This window comes from Bombina bombina, chromosome 5 (assembly GCF_027579735.1).
Source record: "Bombina bombina isolate aBomBom1 chromosome 5, aBomBom1.pri, whole genome shotgun sequence".
NCBI classification, from domain to species: domain Eukaryota; kingdom Metazoa; phylum Chordata; class Amphibia; order Anura; family Bombinatoridae; genus Bombina; species Bombina bombina.
Genome location: NC_069503.1, coordinates 1,141,919,009 through 1,141,934,341, shown reverse-complemented (window position 1 = coordinate 1,141,934,341; position 15,333 = coordinate 1,141,919,009). Strand labels below are relative to the sequence as shown.

Here is a 15,333-nt window from a genome sequence, read left to right as displayed (position 1 = left end):
GGCTTGATTTTCTGTTCTGTTTTAATGTCTCATACTTAATTTCTTAGTGTTTTTAGGACACTAATATATTTCTATATTCTTATTATAGGAATAAAAGATTCTAATCTCCCTCATTAGGGTGATATTGTTAACGTCTCATGCATTGTTTCATGTCTCATACTAATTTCTTTTTTTTTTTTTTTTTTTTTATTTTTTTTTTTTTTTCAAAAAATAAAGAAATACACAGACATGATTAAAAGGTGTACAAATATCTCACTGGACATTCAATAGTATATATGCTGTACTTAATAGTAAATTATACATATTTAGACTGTCAGAACTCGCAGGTTCGATGCATTAGTGAGCAAAACAACTTCACATTTAACTTATCCATATAATCTCTTCAATACTATATTTCTGTAATTCCAACTAAATTATATCTATTTTCGTCAGATCTTATTCACAAGTTCAAATGCATAGGACCAATAAATAAATTGGTATGTTAGGGGTAGGGGAGAAAGGAGGGAAAAAGGGGGGGGGAGAATTTTCCTCGTCCCTCCTCACTCTCCCCTCTCCATCCACTCCGTAAATTAAACCATAGCTGACCAACCAATTGGGAAATAGCCTGCAATAATATTCACTAATACATATTCTGAGTTGGAGATGGGGATATTTAGTTGTTTGTACATTATTAGGTAGAGAGAGAATAACCATCTTCCACTTGTAAAAAAAAAACCTTTCCAGTTGTATTCTGGAGGAACTCTGCATTGAATATAGTTGTCATACATTGTGCGATAATGGCCTTTTTACACTGTGCAAATTCAGGCGCTTTAGAATCTTTCCAGTTCTTAAGAATAAGGGATCTCGTAACTAGTATCATTGTATTGACCAATTCATTTTGTTTATGCACCTCGGAAAATTTCATAAGAAAAAACACATGAAATATTTGAATATCATAGTTTATGAACAATTTTCTCTTCAGCCAATAATTAATTTTAAACCATAATTGCCTAATCTTTGAGCATGACCAGAAATAATGCACAATATCTGCCTCAATAAAACCACATTTCGGGCATGTTAGTGTTGTCTTATGTAATAATTTTAAATGTGATTCTCTCCAACTAGTTACAACCCATCCTCTATTACCTAAATTAAGAGCCCTTTGTATATCCTCTATTTCCAAGTTTGGAAATTCTTTTTGCCATTTAATTTTAATATCAGTTAAATATTTTAAGTTCTGGAATGAATTAATCCTTTTATAGATTATTGCAATGGAACATCTACCCCCTTTTATATATTCGAATAATATCCTTTAATGGCCCAAAAGACCAATCAGTGCTATATCGTGTTTGAAGGTCGGCTGTATAATGTCTCAGCTGGAGGAAAGCGAAGAAATCCCTTTTAGGCAAATCAAATTTCCTGGCTATATATTGGTAAATGATTCAATGGAGAAGTCATCCCTTAAAAGTTGAACAATATGTATCTAACCTTTCCTCTTCCATTGTTTAAATACTCTTTGATTGTCCAGGCATAAACTCTGGATTACCACAAATAGGTAACAGATCCGTGCAATATGGATTAACTTTAAGTCCTAAACAGAGTTTCTGCCAGGCCGAGATTTTTAAAAATACTAATTTTGGCTATTTTCTTTGGATTTCTATTTAGTGGGCAGTGCAATAATGCTTGTAATTTGAATGGATCAACTATACCAGCCTCACAAAGTGGGAAAGTAACACGTTCTTGTAATGTTAGCCAATCTAGAGCGAATTTAGCTAAAGCTGCAATGTTATAATTTTTAATATCTGGAAGAGCTAGTCCCGCTGCTGCTTTTCCCGTTGTAATCTATCTATAGCTATTCTTGATTTCTTGCCTTTCCAGATAAAATTAGAACAGCTTTTCTGAAGACTAGCAATCTCCACCTTGTTCAACATGAGTGGTATATTTTGTAAAAGATATAGAATTTTTGGAAAGAATTGTTTTTATCAACATTATTCGAGCATCCAATGAAATTGGCAGGTTTGACCAATCTAAAAGATTCTTTCTATATCCTGCAAATACTCTTACAAGATTTAGTTCATACCAATCTGCTGGATTTCTCGACAGTACAATTCCTAGATAGCTTATTTGGGTGGTTTCTTTAAACAGGAAATTTCTGGGTGGTTTTGCTGGTTTATTTAGCCATAATAGCTCTGATTTACCTAGGTTAATGGTGTAACCTGATATATCCTTGAACATCTGAATAATCTTCAAAAAAATCTGGTAATGTTTCCTCAACTTTACTTATATCAGGTATATCAGAAGATCATCTATCTTCTAAATCTGATACTCTAGATTCTATTTCAGTTAAACGTGATGCAAATTCTCTAACTTCGCCTGAAAGTGCACTAATATCTTGTCTAATTTCCATTTTAAGAGCCTCCAGTTGGGGGGCGATCATTTTAGATATTTGTAAAACCAATTCCGGGATATCTGTATGAGGGAGATTTGTGTCTGGTGTTACTTCTGGATTAGTTTCTATGCTTTTCTGGGGGGGGGTTTTCTCTGTCTTGGGGCCATGGCGGGTGAACTCCCTTTAGTAGATGCCATATATTTTCCCATCAGTGAGAAATTAAGATTAATAAGTGTGTTAATAATGTGATAAGTGCTAAAAAGTACCTATAAATAGTCTCCTTCGTTTTATTCTTCAGTATATTTTGTCATAGGTATCAGTGATATGTGAATGTATAACTGCAACTATCTTACGTAATATGTGAAAATGTGTACAATATGGCCACTTGGCCAATATCATAATACACAAAAAAAAACAACACAAGTTAAAATAGAAAAACAAAAAAGTGGATAGTCACTCAAAACATAACATCAAAAATACCTGTGCATAAAGTGTGCCTATATGCTGGCTTTACCCAGCAACTAAACAAATATTGTGAGGTGCATATAAATTGCCAGAGACCCCAGGAGACAGAGGAAAAAAAAACTTGATATATATCGTAAATTATCCTCATAGTTACGAAAATGATGGCCATAACAGTAGGATTCTATCGCCAGAAATCGTGGTGTTCTGTCTACACCCCTATACACTCACTCATAGCAATTACTATAGAATCTAAAATCCTATGATATTGTCTACTCTGAATATATTTGTCACAGCTATATCGGTGATATTAGGACAGCGTGTTTACAATAGATCACCACAAAAGAAAAAAATAAGAATGTGGCCTTTCTTTTACATAGTCTGTTGTTAAATAAGCTACGAGTCCTTCTCCGTTGGCCATCAAGAAAGTCACCCTATATGACCAACAGAAACTTTATGGTATCGACGCAGTTCTGCGAATGTCTTAATTTTGCAGCATCTTCCCAGGTCTTAATTTAGTCTGTTTTATACACCAGGAATAATAGAGAAAGAGAAGAAAAAGAAAGCCAGTATCCTTAGGTCACTCTGTGTGAGTATATTTCCTCGCTTTGTACTCTGTGTAATTTCCAGCTCCTACCCTGCGGAGTTATGGGAGCTCTCTGGGATCTTAACTCCTACCAGTTGGATTATGGGAGTAAAGTTATACTGCAAACTTTTCCTTCAATTTAATTGGTTTCGTGTAAATCAGCCATATACACTCCTGGTTTTTATACAGTTGCCCCTTTAATTTGGTAGAGTGGGAATCTGCAGTGGAGCTATTATATGTAATGTCCCCAGTCAGTGTTCAGTTTTATAGCCTGCAGTCCCGTTAAACAAATATATCAATAGTCACTTCTTGTGGCTTGTGATATTCAAAATGTACAACAATACCTGCAGCTCTTTACCCTGCTCTCAGACACTCCGGTGTTCATATGCCTGCGGTTACTTCCTCAGCAACAAGTCCCTTCTGCTTCAGTTTACCCGCTGAAAGGATCGTTCTTCTTTCCATCAGAGTAGGAACACCTTTTCTTTCATGTAATTAGCAAGAGTCCATGAGCTAGTGACGTATGGGATATACATTCCTACCAGGAGGGGCAAAGTTTCCCAAACCTTAAAATGCCTATAAATACACCCCTCACCACACCCACAAATCAGTTTTACAAACTTTGCCTCCTATGGAGGTGGTGAAGTAAGTTTGTGCTAGATTCTACGTTGATATGCGCTCCGCAGCAGGTTGGAGCCCGGTTTTCCTCTCAGCGTGCAGTGAATGTCAGAGGGATGTGAGGAGAGTATTGCCTATTTGAATGCAATGATCTCCTTCTACGGGGTCTATTTCATAGGTTCTCTGTTATCGGTCGTAGAGATTCATCTCTTACCTCCCTTTTCAGATCGACGATATACTCTTTTATATATATATATATATATATATATATATACCATTACCTCTGCTGATTTTCGTTTCAGTACTGGTTTGGCTTTCTACAACATGTAGATGAGTGTCCTGGGGTAAGTAAGTAAGCTTATTTTCTGTGACACTCTAAGCTATGGTTGGGCACTTTTTTATAAAGTTCTAAATATATGTATTCAAACATTTATTTGCCTTGACTCAGGATGTTCAACATTCCTTATTTTTCAGACAGTCCGTTTCATACTTGGGATAATGCATTTGAATCAATCATTTTTTCTTACCTTAAAAAATTTGACTTTTTCCCTGTGGGCTGTTAGGCTCGCGGGGGCTGAAAATGCTTCATTTTATTGCGTCATTCTTGGCGCAGACTTTTTTGGCGCAAATTTTTTTTCTGTTTCCGGCGTCATACGTGTCGCCGGAAGTTGCGTCATTTTTTGACTTTTTTGCGTCAAAAGTGTCGGCGTTCCGGATGTGGCGTCATTTTGGCGCCAAAAGCATTTAGGCGCCAAATAATGTGGGCGTCTTATTTGGCGCTAAAAAATATGGGCGTCATTTTTGTGTCCACATTATTTAAGTCTCATTATTTATTGCTTCTGGTTGCTAGAAGCTTGTTCACTGGCATTTTTTTCCCATTCCTGAAACTGTCATTTAAGGAATTTGATCAATTTTGCTTTATATGTTGTTTTTTCTATTACATATTGCAAGATGTTCCACGTTGCAACTGAGTCAGAAGATACTACAGGAAAATCGCTGCCCGGTGCTGGAGCTACCAAGCTAAGTGTATCTGCTATAAACTTTTGGTATCTGTTTCTCCAGCTGTTTGTATTGCATGTCATGACAAACTTATTAATGCAGATAAAATTTCCTTTAGTACTGTTACATTACCTGTTGCTGTTCCGTCAACATCTAATTTTCAGAGTGTTCCTGATAACATAAGAGATTTTATTTTTAAATCCATTAAGAAGGCTGTCTGTTATTTCTCCTTCTAGTATACATAAAAGTCTTTTAAAACTTCTCTTTTTTTCAGATGAATTTTTAAATGAACATCATCATTCTGATACTGATAATGGTTCTTCTGGTTCAGAGGTTTCTGTCTCAGAGGTTGATGCTGATAAATCTTTGTATTTGTTCAAGATGGAATTTATTCGTTTACTTAAAGAAGTATTAATTGCATTAGAAATAGAGGATTCTGGTCCTCTTGATACTAAATCTAAACGTTTAAATAAGGTTTTTAAATCTCCTGTAGTTATTCCAGAAGTGTTTTCTCTCCCTGATGCTATTTCTGAAGTAATTTCCAGGGAATGGAATAATTTGGGTAATACATTTACTCCTTCTAAAACGTTTTAAGCAATTATATCCTGTGCCATCTGACAGATTAGAGTTTTTTGGGACAAAATCCCTAAGGTTAATGGGGCTGTCTCTAACTCCTGCTAAACGTACTACTATTCCTACGGCAGATAGTACTTCATTTAAGGATCCTTTAGATAGGAAAATTGAATCCTTTCTAAGAAAAGCTTACTTATGTTCAGGTAATCTTCTTAGACCTGCTATATTTTTAGCGGATGTTGCTGCAGCTTCAACTTTTTGGTTAGAAGCTTTAGCGCAACAAGTAACAGATCATAATTTTATAGCATTATTATTATTATTCTATAACATGCTAATAATTTCATTTGTGATACCATCTTTTGATATCATTAGAGTTGATGTCAGGTATATGTCTCTAGCTATTTTAGCTAGAAAAGCTTTATGGCTTAAAACTTGGAATGCTGATATGTCTTCTAAGTCAACTTTGCGTTCCCTTTCTTTCCAGGGTAATAAATTATTCGGTTCTCAGTTGGATTCTATTATCTCAACTGTTACTGGAGGGAAGGGAACTTTTTTACCAAAGGATAAAAAATCTAAGGTAAATTTAGGTCTAATAATCGTTTTCGTTCCTTTCCTCACAACAAGGAACAAAAGCCTGATCCTTCATAGTCAGGAGCGGTATCAGTTTGGAAACCATTTCTAGTTTGGAATATATCCAAGCCTTATAGAAACCTAAAGCCAGCTCCTAAGTACCCATGAAGGTGCGGCCCTCATTCCAGCTCAGCTGGTATGGGGCAGATTACGTTTTCTTCAAAGAAATTTGGATCAATTCCGTTCACAATCTCTGGTTTCAGAACATTGTTTCAGAAAGGTACAGAATTGGCTTCAAGTTAAGGCCTCCTGCAAAGAGATTTATTTCTTTCCCGTGTCCCAGTAAACACAGCAAAGGCTCAGCATTTCTGAAATGTGTTTCAGATCTAGAGTTGGCTGGAGTAATTATGCTAGTTCCAGTTCTGGAACAGGAGCTGTGGTTTTATTCTATCTCTTCATTGTACCAAAGAAGGTCAATTCCTTCAGACCAGTTCCGGATCTATCAATATTGAATCGTTATGTAAGGATACCAACATTCAAGATGGTAACTGTAGGACTATCCTGCCTTTTGTTTAGCAAGGGCATTATATGTCTACAATAGATTTACAGGATGCATATCTGCATATTCCGATTCATCCAGATCACTTTTAGTTTCTGAGATTCTCTTTTTAGACAAGCATTACCAGTTTTGTGGCTCTACCGTTTGGCCTAGCATCAGCTCCAAGAATTTTTTCAAAGGTTCTCGGTGCACTTCTGTCTGTAATCAGAGAACAGGGTTTTGGTATTTCCTTATTTGGACGATATCTTGGTACTTGCTCAGTCTTCACATTTTCGCAGAATCTCATACGAATCGACTTGTGTTGTTTCTTCAAGATCATGGTTGGAGGATCAATTTACCAAAAAGTTCATTGATTCCTCAGACAAGGGTAACCTTTTTAGGTTTCCAGATAGATTCAGTGTCTATGACTCTGTCCTTGTCAGACAAGAGAAGTTTAACATTGATATCAGCTTGTCAAAACCTTCAGTCACAATCATTCCCTTTGGTAGCCTTATGCATGGAAATTTTAGGTCTTAGGACTGCCGCATCGGATGCGATCTCCTTTGCTCGTTTTCACATGCGACCTCTTCAGCTCTGTATGCTGAACCAATGGTGTAGGGATTACACAAAGATATCTCAATTAATATCTTTAAACCGATTATACGACACTCTGACGTGGTGGACAGATCACCATCGTTTAGTTCAGGGGGCTTCTTTGTTCTTCCGACCTGGACTATAATCTCAACAGATGCAAGTCTTACAGGTTGGGGAGCTGTGTGGGGGTCTCTGATGGCACAAGGGGTTTGGGAATCTCAGGAGGTGAGATTACCGATCAATATTTTGGAACTCCGTGCAATTTTCAGAGCTCTTCAGTCTTGGCCTCTTCTGAAGAGAGAGTTCATTTGTTTTCAGATAGACAATGTCACAACTGTGGCATACATCAATCATCAAGGAGGGACTCACAGTCCTGGCTATGAAAGAAGTATCTCGAATTTTGGTTTGGGCGGAATCCAGCTCCTGTCTAATCTCTGCGGTTCATATCCCAGGTATAGACAATTGGGAAGCGGATTATCTCAGTCGCCAAACGTTGCATCCGGGCGAATGGTCTCTTCACCCAGAGGTATTTCTTCAGATTGTTCAAATGTGGGAACTCCCAGAAATAGATCTGATGGCTTCTCATCTAAACAAGAAACTTCCCTGGTATCTGTCCAGATCCCGGGATCCTCGGGCGGAGGCAGTGGATGCATTATCACTTCCTTGGAAGTATCATCCTGCCTATATCTTTCTGCCTCTAGTTCTTCTTCCAAGAGTATTCTCCAAGATTCTAAAGGAATGCTCGTTTGTCCTGCTGGTAGCTCCAGCATGGCCTCACAGGTTTTGGTATGCGGATCTTGTCCGGATGGCCTCTTGCCAGCTGTGGACTCTTCCGTTAAGACCAGACTTTCTGTCGCAATGTCCTTTCTTCAGGATCTCAAATCCTTAAATTTTAAGGTATGGAGTTTGAACGCTTGATTCTTGGTCAAAGAGGTTTCTCTGACTCTGTGATTGATACTATGTGACAGGCTTGTAAATCTGTATCTAGAGAGATATATATATTATAGAGTCTGGAAGACTTATATTTCTTAGTGTCTTTCTCATCATTTTTCTTGGCATTCTTTTTGAATAACGAGAATTTTAGTTTCTTCAGGATGGTTTAGATAAAGGTTTGTCCGCAAGTTCCTTGAATGGACAAATCTCTGCTCTTTCTGTTCTTTTTCACAGAAAGAATGCTAATCTTCCTGATATTCATTGTTTTGTACAAGCTTTGGTTCGTATAAAACCTGTCATTCAGTCAATTTCTCCTCCTTGGAGTTTGAATTTGGTTCTGGGGGCTCTTCAAGCTCCTCCTTTTGAACCCATGTATTCTTTGGTCATTAAATTACTTTCTTGGAAAGTTTTGTTTCTTTTGGCCATCTCTTCTGCCAGAAGAGTCTCTGAATTATCTGCTCTTTCTTGTGAGTCTCCTTTTCTGATTTTTCATCAGGATAAGGCGGTGCTGCAAACTTCTTTTGAATTTTTTACCTAAGGTTGTGAATTCTAACAACATTAGTAGAGAAATTGTGGTTCCTTCATTATGTCCTAATCCTATGAATTCTAAGGAGAAATCATTGCATTCTTTGGATGCTGTTAGAGCTTTGTATTATTATGTTGAAACTACTAAGTCTTTCCGAAAGACTTCTAGTCTATTTGTCATCTTTTCCGGTTCTAGAAAAGGCCAGAAAGCTTCTGCCATTTCTTTGGCATCTTGGTTGAAATATTTATTTCATCATGCCTATGTCGAGTCGGGTAAAACTCCGCCTCAAAGGATTACAGCTCATTCTACTAGGTCAGTTTCTACTTCCTGGGCGTTTAGGAATGAAGCTTCGGTTGATCAGATTTGCAAAGCAGCAACTTGGTCCTCTTTGCATACTTTTACTAAAATTCTACCATTTTTGATGTGTTTTCTTCTTCTGAAGCAGTTTTTGGTAGAAAAGTACTTCAGGCAGTGGTTTCAGTTTGAATCTTCTGCTTATGTTTTCATTAAACTTTATTTTAGGTGTGGATTATTTTCAGCAGGAATTGGCTGTCTTTATTTTATCCCTCCCTCTCTAGTGACTCTTGCGTGGAAAGATCCACATCTTGGGTAGTCATTATCCCATACGTCACTAGCTCATGGACTCTTGCTAATTACATGAAAGAAAACATAATTTATGTAAGAACTTACCTGATAAATTCATTTTTCATATTAGCAAGAGTCCATGAGGCCCACCCTTTTTTGTGGTGGTTATGATTTTTTTGTATAAAGCACAATTATTCCAATTCCTTATTTTTTATGCTTTCGCGCTTTTTTCTTATCACCCCACTTCTTGGCTATTCGTTAAACTGATTTGTGGGTGTGGTGAGGGGTGTATTTATAGGCATTTTAAGGTTTGGGAAACTTTGCCCCTCCGGGTAGGAATGTATATCCCATACATCACTAGCTCATGGACTCTTGCTAATATGAAAGAAATGAATTTATCAGGTAAGTTCTTACATAAATTATGTTTTTAGTACCGCTGCCAATATCGTCAGGGGGAGAGGATAGACAAGCACACCGTGTCTGATTGTTCCTCCATAGTCAGCTGCAATCCGTTTGAATTTGGATAGACTCCCGCTTTGGAGCCTCAGTTTAGATCTTCTTCTGTACCTGTTGTGAGGTTTCCCTTCTATCCGGTCCTGTGGATCTCACAGCGACCAAGGACTACTGCGCTTGTGGATGGTGCTAGCCGTAGCTAGTTGCCAAGGTGGCCAGTTTGCAAGCGTGTAACTTGCCCCGCCTCTGCCGGAAGTCTATCATACTCATACTAATTTCTTAGTGTTTTTTAAGGACACTTATATATTTCTATGTTTTAAATATATGAATGCAATATTTTAATCTTATTGGGGTGATCTTTGCTTAGGTTTGTGCCTTTCATTATGACACATTCTTTTGTGTTATGACTCTAATAGGTTTATTTATAGTTGACCTATCTTGACGAATGGTCACTTTTTCTACATTTTTTCCTTTTTGGTCTTTATTGAGCTTAGGGTTCTAAGATGGGGGTTTTTTTTTTTTTAAAATCTTCTCTGGTTGAGGAAAAGTATGGTCCTAGGTCATAAATTTTTATTAATGATTTTCGGATCTTATTTGGACGGTAGTCTGATGGTTAATTTAGCTGCCTAGCAAGCGGGTAGTTAACAGTAATCCTGCTACAGCTAATTGCTTTTTGAATGTGTGTTCACATTTTTTCTTCTGATCTATGTTAAATATGATTCCAGGATTTCCCTATACGAGAAAGTAAGCATAGGACTGTTGCATCCTGTCCTATTTTTCCTTCCTATTATTCAGTAGCTTTATTTCTGCAAGTAGTCTTTTTTTTTTTTTTTTTTTTTTTTTTTTTTTTAACCCTGGACAAGAAGGGAAAATTTTAGAGCCGAAGGGCCTCAAATCTCTAGAATAGTTCCTTGGTTTCAGATTCCAGGGTAATTTTTTGTTTGTTTGTGGTTTGTTTGTTTTTGGCGGGGGGGGGGGGGTGTTTAGGGACAAGATCTCCATGTCCGTTTTTTGACTGAGGTCAGAAGATCCAATCTTCTTGCAGCCTGTCTTCTTCAGTCCTCTGTCTGTCCATCAGTGATATTGTATATGGAAGTAATGCTCTAATGGTGGCTTCCATGGACATTATTCCTTTTCCTCTTTTCCATCTGAGTCATCTAGTTATGCACGCTCAGACAATGGAGCAGAGACCTATCGGATCTCTATCAGAGGATAGTCTTTGTCCTGAGAGGCACTAGGGTTGAGGGTCTATCTTTTGATGCCAATCTGTCTCAGGGCACATGTTTCCTGAGACCTTTTTGGGATATTGGGTCTATGGATGCCAGCCTTTTGGGCTGGGTAGCAGTTTGGGGTTCCTCTAGAGCCCAGGGATCTTGGACTCGGTCTGCTCTCCCTATAAATATCCTGGAGTTGAGCCATCTTCAACGTCCTGATAACTTGTTCTCACTGAGTTGGGTCCGGTTTATCTTATTTTAATTGGACCACTTTTCTTCGGTGGCATATATCAACCACCAGGGAGGAACACTGAGTTCCTTAAGCTATGCAGGAGGTGACTTTCTTCAGTGGGCGGAGTCTCACTATTGTCACATTTCTGCCATCCTCATCCCTGGGGTAGATGCTAGGAAGCAGAATATCTGAGCAGGCAGATTTTTCTTCCAGGGCTCTTCATCTGGTAGTATTATCAAGAATAACCCTCAGGTGGGGAGTTCTGGAGTTGGATATGATGGCGTTTCTTTAAACGCCAATCTTCCACGATTCCGATCAGGAATCTGTAAGCAGCTCTGGTCGTCGCTCAGGTGGTTCATGGGACTTCGGTCTTCTCTACTGGTTTCCTCTGTTCACTCTTTTCCTTGGGTGATAGCCAGTTTTCATGCAGGAGCGGGGTTCAGGCTCTAGCTTGGCCTCCAGAGAATTTGGTTTGCGGATCTGGTGAGGATATCGTCCTTTCCCCTTGGAAGTTTCCTCTGAGGAAGGACCTTCTACTTCAGGGTCCTTTCCTACATCCAAACCTAGTTTCTCTGAAGCTGACTGCTTGGAGATTGATCGCCTAGTCTTGTGTAGACAAGGCTTTTTAGTAAGGTTATTGATGCTGTGATTCCAACTCGCAAGCTTTCCATAAGGTATGGTCTACTTTTTTTTTTTTTTTATGCAAATCTAGGGGTTTCTCTTGGAGTCAGGTGAGCCTTCCCCGCGTTTTTTCTTTTCTTCAGGAGGGCCTGGAGAAGGGTTTGTCAGCCAGTACTCTGAAGGGTCAGATCTTGTCCCTGTCGATGCTTTTGCATTTCTAGCAGTCTTGCAAGATGTTCAATCCTTTGTTTAGGCCTTGGTCAGAATCAGGCCTGTGTTTAAGACAATTGCTCCTCCATGGGGCCTTAAAGGGACAGTCAAGTCCAAAAAAAAAATTCATAATTCAAATAGGGCATGTCATTTTAAACAACTTTCCAATTTACTTTTATCACCAATTTTGCTTTGTTCTCTTAATATTGTTAGTTAAAAGCTAAACCTAGGAGGTTCATATGCTAATTTCTTAGACCTTGAAGGCTGCCTCTGCATTTGACAGTTTTTCACCACTAGAGGGCGTTAGTTCATGTGTTTCATATAGATGACATTGAGCTCATGCACGTGAATTTACCAAGGAGTGAGCATTGATTGGCTAAAATGCAAGTCTGTCAAAAGAACTGAAATAAGGGGGCAGTCTGGAGAGGCTTAGATGCAAGGTAATTAGAGGGTAAAACCTGTATTATAACTATTGGTTATACAACTGGGGAATGGGTAATTAAGGGATTATCTATCTTTTTAAAACAACAAACATTCTGGTGTTGACTGTCCCTTTAACCTTGTTTTTGGGGTTCTGCAGCAGACTCAGTTTGAGCGTATGCACTCTGATATTAAATTATCTTGGAAGGTTTTGTTCTTGCTATTTCCTCTACTCGCAGAGTCTCAGAGCTTTTGGCTCTACAGTGTGACCCTCCTTACCTTATTTCATGCCGATAAGGCGGTCCTTCATACTAAATTGGGTTTCCTTCCTAAGGTGTTTTCGGACTGCAGTATTACTCAAATTGTTGTTCCTTCGTTCTGTTCTAATCCTTCTCAGAAGGAACGTTTGTTGCACAACCTGGATGTTGTGCGTGCTCTGTAGTTCTATCTGCAGGCAACTATGGATTTTAGTCAATCTACTGCCCTTTTTGTTTTCTCTGGTAAACGGAAGGGCCAGAAGGCCACTTCTACTCTTTCCTTTTGGCTGAGAAGTGTTATTCGGTTTGCTTATGAGTCAGCTGGACATCAGCCTCCTGAGAGAATTACGGCTCTGTCCACTAGGGCTGTCTTTTCTTCTTGGGCCTTTAAAAAGGATGGTTCTGTGGAACAGATCTGCAAGGCGGCCACTTGGTCCTCGTTCCATGCTTGATCCAAATTTTACAGATTCAAAGTTTTTGCCTCAGCAGAGGTTTCCTTTGGGAGGGAAAGTTCTTCAAGCGGTGGTGCCTTCTGTTTAGGTACGCCTGTCTTGTTTCTCCCTTCCATTCTGTGTCCTCTAGCTTGGCTATTGGTTCCAACTACTAATTGAACAGATTTGTGTACTCCATGCCATTAGAAAGAAACCAAAATGTATTCTTACCTGATCATTTTCTTTTCTGGCATGGAGAGTCCACAACCCGCCCTTTATTTTTTTCTTTCAACGGCTTACCATTTTCTAAACTTTAGGCACCTCTTGGCTGAATGACTGGGGATTGTGGGATGAGGAAGGCTTTTAAGGCTTTGCTGGGGTGTTTTTTGCCTCCACCTGGTGGCCAGGAGTTTAATTTCCACTAGTAATTGAATGGATTTGTGGACTCTCCATGCCAGGAAAAGAAAATAATTTATCAGCTAAGCAAACATTTAGTTTTTTTACATTTCTGCAGTGTTTGTGTTTAGCTGTAATTTTCCTCTTACTCATTTACTGTACCCACACATTATATACAGTTTTTCTCGTCATTTCTAAAGATACCATTATTTTCATCATATCAAAATTTACTATAAAAAAATTATAAAATATAATGTAAAAGTTGAAAAAAACACTTTCTAACTTTGACCCCCAAAATTTGTTACACATCTACAACCACCAAAAAACACCCATACTAAATATTTTCTACATTTTGTCCTGAGTTTAGAAATACCCAATGTTTACATGTTTGCTTTTTTTGCAAGTTATAGGGCAATAAGTACAAGTAGCACTTTGCTATTTCCAAAAAAAAATTTTTTTCTTCAAAATAAGAGATAGTTACATTGTAACACTATCTGTCAGGAATCCCTGAATATCCCTTCACGTGTGTAATATTTTTAGTAGAGAAGCAAAGTATTGATCTATGCCCATTTTGGCATTTCATTTCACTGCCAAATGCGATCAAATAAAAAAAAAAGTTCATTTTCACAAACTTTAGGTTTCTCACTGAAATTATTTACAAACAGCTTGTGCAATCATGGCACAAATGGTTGTAAATGCTTCTCTGGGATCCCCTTTGTTCAGAAATAGCAGACATATATGGCTTTGGCTGTCCTTTTTGGTAATTAGGCCACTAAATGCCGCTGTGCACCACACTTGTCTTATGCCCAGCAGTTAAGGGGTTAATTTTAGCTTTAGTGTAGAAATCAGCCTCCCACTTGACGCATCCCACTCCCTGACCCCTCTCAAACAGCTCTCTTCCCTCCCACACCTCACAATTCTCAATGCCATGTTAAGTACTGGCAGAAAGTCTGCCAGTATGAAATTTGATCCCTCTACCTATTTGCAACCATCTTGGGTACTGGCAGCTGCCTGCCAGTACCCAGTTTGCTAAAAAAGGCTTTTATTTCTAAACAATTTTTTTTTTCTGTAGCATAGCTGCCCCCTCCCAGATCCCTTTCCCAACATTTATTCCCCCCTCCTTCATTCCCATACATTGGAATTAAAGGGTCATGATACCCAAATGTTTAAACACTTAAGTGATGCAATATAGCTGTAAAAAGCTGACTAGAAAATATCAAATGAACATCTCTATGTAAAAAAGATTTTACATCAAATTTCTCAGTAGCCACATCCCACTGTAAAGGGCTTCTAGGCAGCAAATCAGTATGTCTGCCCCGGGACAACTAAGGGAGTGAGCTTTCGTACACACATCTTATTTCCTTATTCAGTTTAAGGAAGTTTACTATGAAATCTCATGAGATCACAGTAAGAGTTCTGATCCAGCGATGTGCCGTCCAACCGCCTCCCTCGTAACACTCCCACGCCACCAACGATAGGCACCATCGCAATTTTTTATTTTACTCCTATTTCTTCGTTCTCTTGGTATCCTTATTTGAAAAAGCAAGAATGTAAGGTTAGGAGCTGGCCCATTTTTAGTTTAGCACCTGGGTAGAGCTTGCTGATTGGTGGCTACATTTAGCCACCAATCAGAAAGAGCTACTCAGGTGCTGAACCAAAAATGGGCAGGCTCCTAAGCTTGATATCTTTGGAAAAGCAAGAATGTAAGCTTAGGAGCCGGCCCATTTTTGGTTTAGCACCTGGGTAGCTT

At 38.5% G+C, this 15,333-nt stretch overlaps 1 protein-coding gene across 1 annotated transcript in view; it reads left to right on the top strand.

The window, feature by feature from the left end:
- The window catches only part of LOC128661749 (protein brambleberry-like), a 104,989-nt gene that overhangs the window by 47,864 nt on the left and 41,792 nt on the right, over positions 1-15,333 (top strand). The window lies entirely within an intron of this gene.